This window comes from Palaemon carinicauda, chromosome 12 (assembly GCF_036898095.1).
Source record: "Palaemon carinicauda isolate YSFRI2023 chromosome 12, ASM3689809v2, whole genome shotgun sequence".
NCBI classification, from domain to species: Eukaryota; Metazoa; Arthropoda; class Malacostraca; order Decapoda; family Palaemonidae; genus Palaemon; species Palaemon carinicauda.
In genome coordinates, this window is record NC_090736.1 from 139,845,171 (window position 1) to 139,852,150 (window position 6,980).

Sequence of the window (6,980 nt, forward strand, 5' to 3'; positions counted from 1 at the left end):
TGTTTACCACAGTAATTAGGGGGCAGGTTTTAATACACTACCTGCCGCCACTACGAAGTGTTTCGGTTCATGCACTTGTTTTGCATAGTGTTTGTAAAACACACTGGATTATTTCCATCCAGTGTATGAACGAAGGCGCTCAAAGTCCATATACTGAAAGAAGTTTAGTGATGAAGCAATCTTTCTCGGATCATGACCTGCGGGAGTACTGTCCGGATTCCTTCTGTCGCTGCAACCTCAATATCCTTGTAAGCTAAAGAAGGGAGAGTTTGGAGGAGCTTATAGGTCTATCTGCTGAGTCATCAGCAGCCATTGCCTGGCCCTCCTTTGAGCTAGGGCATTGTCCTCCTTGATAGGCCAACGTCACTGTCTGCCTCTGGCATTGATGAGTGGCCTTTAAACCTTTATAAGTAAAAAGCAAAAGGAAAATATCCGTAAATTTATACGTATTATTGATGAAATTATTTTATTAAACCTAAAAACTAGTGATGCTTTGTAGAATAAGACTGCAAGACTATCATAAAATTAAATTAACTATCATGGACGAACTACTATAAAGAATGGTTGATCTTTACTTCAATTATAGCTATGAAATAAGGACTACGTTTTCTCCTACAATAAAAGTAAACAAGTCTACGGGATCATCATACCCCAGTTTACTGTCTTACTTTGCTTTTGTGATTCATTGATTGATTTTGAGTTTTCTGGCATCCTGACATCGAAGGTCATTGACACCGATAGCTTTTGTGATTATATTCTAACTATTATTGTCGTGGAAGTAGATTTTTTATTTTCCTTTTATTTTATATACAGGAGAAACAATACAATAACCAGAGCGTGACGTGAACTTTTCTTTAACTCTTCTGAACTTTAATTTATAATGATGATCCTTTTTGCTGATATCATATCGATATCAGCATAGTTTGAATAATAAGATTTCCCAGACACATTAATTTCATTCTGTCAGATTTCTTCTTGAAGTAGACCATAACTGTCTAGTTACACTGGCGTAATTAAATATTTAAAGGTCACTCATGAATGGCAGATGAAAGAGACATGACAATTCCCTAGAGGACTGGCCATATATACCTATGATCAATACACAAACTAGGACCAAGGAGGACCAGGCAATGGCTGCCAATGATCTCGGCAGGGAGACATATAATATGGTGAGGTTCCAGACACTACTAGAAACTATCGAGCTTGAGCCGGTACAGAACTCCTGCATAACAGATTGCAAGACATGGACGTTATCAGCAGGCTACCTTAAAGGTTTAAAGGTCGCTTATGAATGGCAGAGACAAGGGACAGTGACATTGCCCTATCAAGCAAGACAATGCCCTAGAGACTGACCATATTACATATGATCAGTGCCCCAGCCCCCTCAACACCCAAGCTAGGACCAAGGAGGGCCAGGCAATGGCTGCTCATGACTCGGTCGGTAGACATATAAGCTCCCCCAAACCCCCATCCCTAGCTTACAAGGATGGTGAGGTTCCAGACACTACTAGAAACTATCGAGCTTGAGTCTGTACCGAACCCCTGTCCAAAGGATTGCAAGACGGGGACGTTATCAATAGCCTATCCTAACCCTGAAATTCACGTAATCGATATTTGTACAAAGAAAGGAATTTCATAAAGTTTGTCATGTATAGACATAGCATTAACTTTACCACTACATTAAGCTTTACCACCTGGTCTCATCAGTATTGCGTCATGCCCCTTAAAATAATAGCAGCCCTATTCTCCTTAACATTGTGACCAATATTACTTCCTGAATGTTGAGGCAAATAATTTTAAAAACTGGTGTTTAAAGGTTTACAGGCCGTTCATAAATGGCAGAGGAAAGGGACAGTGACATTGCCCTATCATGCAGGGCAATGCCCTAGAGACGGACCATATACATATATGATCAGCGGCCAAGCCCCGTCTCCACCCAAGCTAGGACCAAGGAGGGCCAGGTAATGGCTGCTGATGGCTCTGCAGATAGACCTTATCTCACAAGGATTATGAAGTTGTAGCGATCAAAGGAACTAACGAATTTGAGCGGGACTCTAACCCTAGTCTGTGGTCCCCAGTCAGGGACGTTACCCCCGCATCGGCCACCACAACCCTATGAACGTCCTTGGTGTTCTCTAAGACTATAGTGGTGTTTTTAATCATCTCCGAACAATAACAATCTCCACTCACCCCCCTCACTAGTATATCACTATGTCAAGCACCTCACCCCCACCCCTTTTCTCTGCATTGTCTCCCGACGCTATGACCAATTTATGATCAACAAAACTGAGTTAGGTTTTTCCTATCTTCTTTATTCCTTATCGTGACATTTTTGGTGTAGGAGCGGATAAAGTTGTAGATAGAATTATGTAAAATCATATTATTCGCTTTTATGAATATCTATTAGATATCGTTAAGTACAAAAAATAAAATGATTGTATTTTTTTTATTTACTTTGATAGCGGTAAAAGAGGGTATTGTATTTTTTATTTTTTTGATGGCGGTAAAAAAATTGTTTGTTTATCCTTTTGATAGCGGTAAAAAAAAAAAATTGTGTGTTTTTTATTCTTTTGATATCGGTAAGTACAAAAATATGTAGGTTTACTACTTTAATATAAATGTATTAGTTAATAGCGAGATTAATTGATTGATTTGAGGTTTTCTGGCATCCTGACATCTAAGGTCATTGGCGCCGATAATAGCGAGAAGAAAAACAAAAATATATTAGATTGTAGTTGTTTTACTCTATTGTATTTAATAGCGAGAAGTACAAAAGCTAAAGTAAAAAGATTGTAATTTTTTTCCTCTATTGTAATTAAATAAGAATCCATTCCCCAACCTGAATAATGCGACACCAAACAGCGACCCGGAATTCCTTCCCAGACACAAAATGACCCCGAAAACATTCACTCCCCGCGAAAGGATCTCGGACTAGATCAAGAGCTGTAGTTAAAACCATCTGGCGTTGACGTTAATCCACATTTATATGCAAATATATCGGAAAGGGGGACGTCTGCCTTCGACCCGGGAATGCAAGTGGTAATGGAGCCGAGGTTGAAGATACAGACAACAAAGTCGCGAGAAACCGTCGCTTCTTGATGGCCGGGAAGAGTGTGGGACAAGATTCCGGGCTAATCTCGTGGGCGAAGAGTTCGTCTTAAATTATGAGGTAGTTTACTTTGGATGGAAGTTATTTAGCTGGTGAGCGACCAGTTCGTCTCTAATTATGCGGTAGTTTACTCTGGATGGAAGTTATTTAGCTGGTCAGCGACCAGTTCGTCTCTAATTATGCAGTAGTTAACTCTGGATGGAAGTTTAGCTGGTAAGCGACCAGTTCGTCTCTAATTATGTGGTAGTTTACTCTGGATGGAAGTTATTTAGCTGGTGAGCGACCAGTTCGTCTCTAATTATGCTGTAGTTTACTCTGGATGGAAGTTATTTAGCTGGTGAGCGACCAGTTCGTCTCTAATTATGTGGTAGTTTACTCTGGATGGAAGTTATTTAGCTGGTGAGAGACCATTTCGTCTCTAATTATGTGGTGGTTTACTCTGGATGGAAGTTATTTAGCTGGTGAACAACCAGTTCGTCTCTGATTATGCGGTAGTTTACTCTGGATGGAAGTTATTTAGCTGGTGAGCGACTAGTTCGTCTCTAATTATGCGGTAGTTTACTCTGGATGGAAGTTATTTAACTGGTGAGTGACCTTTTTGTCTCTAATTATGCAGTAGTTCACTCTAGATGGAAGTTATTTAGCTGGTGAGCGACTAGTTCGTCTCTAATTAGGTGGTAGTTTACTCTGGATGGAAGTTATTTAGCTGGTCAGCGACCAGTTCCTCTCTAATTATGCGGTAGTTTACTCTCGATGGAAGTTATTTAGCTGGTGAACGACCAGTTAGTCTCTAATTATGTGGTAGTTTACTCTGGATGGAAGTTATTTAGCTGGTGAGCGACCATTTTGTCTCTAATTATGCAGTAGTTTCCTCTGGATGGAAGTTATTTAGCTGGTGAGAGACCAGTTCGTCTCTAATTATGTGGTAGTTTACTCTGGATGGATATTTAGCTTGTGAGCGACCATTTCGTTTCTAATTATGCGGTAGTTAACTCTGGATGGAAGTTATTTAGCTGGTGAGTGACAAGTACATCTCTAATTATGCGGTAGTTTACTCTGGATGGAAATTTAACTGGTGAGCGACCAGTTCGTCTCTAATCATGTGGTAGTTTACTCTGGATGGAAGTTATTTAGCTGGTGAGCGACCATTTCGTCTCTAATTATGCGGTAGTTTACTCTGGCTGGAAGTTATTTAGCTGGTCAGCGACCAGTTAGTTTCTAATTATGTGGTAGTTTACTCTGGATGGAAGTTATTTAGCTGGTGAGCGACCATTTCGTCTCTGATTATGCGGTAGTTTACTCTGGATGGAAGTTATTTAGCTGGTGAGCGACCATTTCGTCTCTGATTATGCAGTAGTTTACTCTGGATGGAAGTTATTTAGCTGGTGAGCAACCAGTTCGTCTCTAATTATGCGGTAGTTTACTCTGGATGGAAGTTATTTAGCTGGTGAGAGACCTTTTAGTCTCTAATTATGCGGTAGTTTACTCTGGATGGAAGTTATTTAGCTGGTGAGAGACCTTTTCGACTCTAATTAGGTGGTAGTTTACTCTGGATGGAAGTTATTTAGCTGGTGAGCGACCATTTTGTCTCTAATTATTTGGTGGTTTACTCTGGATGGAAGTTATTTAGCTTGTGAGTGACCATTTCGTCTCTAATTATGTGGTAGTTTACTCTGGATGGAAGTTATTTAGCTGGTGAGCGACCAGTTCGTCTCTAATTATTTGGTAGTTTACTCTGGATGGAAGTTATTTAGCTTATGAGTGACCAGTTCGTCTCTAATTAGGCGGTAGTCTACTCTGGATGAGAGTTATTTTGATGGTGAGCGACCAGTTTGTCTCTAATTATTCGGTAGTTTACTCTGGATGGAAGTTATTTATCTGGTGAGCGACCAGTTCGTCTCTAATTATGCGGTAGTTTACTCTGGATAGAAGTTATTTAGCTTGTGAGTGACCAGTTCGTCTCTAATTAGGCAGTAGTTTACTCTGGATGAGAGTTATTTTGATGGTGAGCGACCAGTTCGTCGCTAATTATTCGGTAGTTTACTCTGGATGGAAGTTATTTATCTGGTGAGCGACCAGTTCATCTCTAATTATGCGGTAGTTTACTCTGGATGGAAGTTATTTAGCTTGTGAGTGACCAGTTCGTCTCTAATTAGGCGGTAGTTTACTCTGGATGAGAGTTATTTTGATGGTGAGCGACCAGTTCGTCTCTAATTATTCGGTAGTTTACTCTGGATGGAAGTTATTTAGCTGGTGAGCGACCAGTTCGTCTCTAATTATTTGGTAGTTTACTCTTGATGGAAGTTATTTAGCTTGTGAGTGACCAGTTCGTCTCTAATTAGGCGGTAGTTTACTCTGGATGAGAGTTAGTTTGATGGTGAGCGACCAATTCGTCTCTAATTATTTGGTAGTTTACTCTGGATGGAAGTTATTTAGCTGGTGAGCGACCAGTTCGTCTCTAATTATTCGGTAGTTTACTCTGGATGGAAATTATTTAGCTGGTGAGCGACCAGTTCGTCTCTAATTATGCGGTAGTTTACTCTGGATGGAAGTTATTTAGCTTGTGAGAGACCATTTCATCTCTAATTATGTGGTAGTTTACTCTGGATGGAAGTTATTTAGCTGGTGAGCGACCAGTTCGTCTCTAATTATTTGGTAGTTTACTCTGGATGGAAGTTATTTAGCTGGTGAGTGACCAGTTCGTCTCTAATTAGGCGGTAGTTTAATCTGGATGAGAGTTATTTTGATGGTGAGCGACCAGTTCGTCGCTAATTATTCGGTAGTTTACTCTGGATGGAAGTTATTTATCTGGTGAGCGACCAGTTCGTCTCTAATTATGCGGTAGTTTACTCTGGATGGAAGTTATTTAGCTTGTGAGTGACCAATTCGTCTCTAATTAGGCGGTAGTTTACTCTGGATGAGAGTTATTTTGATGGTGAGCGACCAGTTCGTCTCTAATTATTCGGTAGTTTACTCTGGATGGAAGTTATTTATCTGGTGAGCGACCAGTTCGTCTCTAATTATGCGGTAGTTTACTCTGGATGGAAGTTATTTAGCTTGTGAGTGACCAGTTCGTCTCTAATTATTCGGTAGTTTACTCTGGATGGAAGTTATTTATCTGGTGAGCGACCAGTTCGTCTCTAATTATGCGGTAGTTTACTCTGGATGGAAGTTATTTAGCTTGTGAGTGACCAGTTCGTCTCTAATTAGGCGGTAGTTTACTCTGGATGAGAGTTATTTTGATGGTGAGCGACCAGTTCGTCTCTAATTATTCGGTAGTTTACTCTGGATGGAAGTTATTTAGCTGGTGAGCGACCATTTCGTCGGTAATTATGCGGTAGTTTACTCTGGGGTGGAAATTATTTGACTGGGTAGCAGAGATAGTCAAGTCAAGCCCTATTTCAAGAGTTTGGTCTTCTACAGTAGCTGATGATACTGTAGAAGCGATCCTTATTGGAGAAGGAACTTTGGGAGGTGTTGATATTAAGTGGGACTACTGCTATAAAAAAAAATCCTTTCCTAGCTATCCCTCTCTTATTATTATTATTATTATTATTATTATTATTATTATTATTATTATTGTTATAGTTATAGTTATAGTTATAGTTATAGTTATAGTTATAGTTATAGTTACTACTACTACTACTACTACTACTACTACTATAATTATTATTATTATTATTATTATTAGTAGTAGTAGTAGTAGTAGTAGTAGTTTTGATATTATTAATACGAAAAAGGCGTTTAAAACTGTGTCTGATCTCTTCAGAATATTTTATAATAAGGTTATGAATTTTATCATATTTTACACCATATTTACCTGTGTAATAATTTTTCTATAGTATCCCCTAATATGGAAAAATGTAATTTT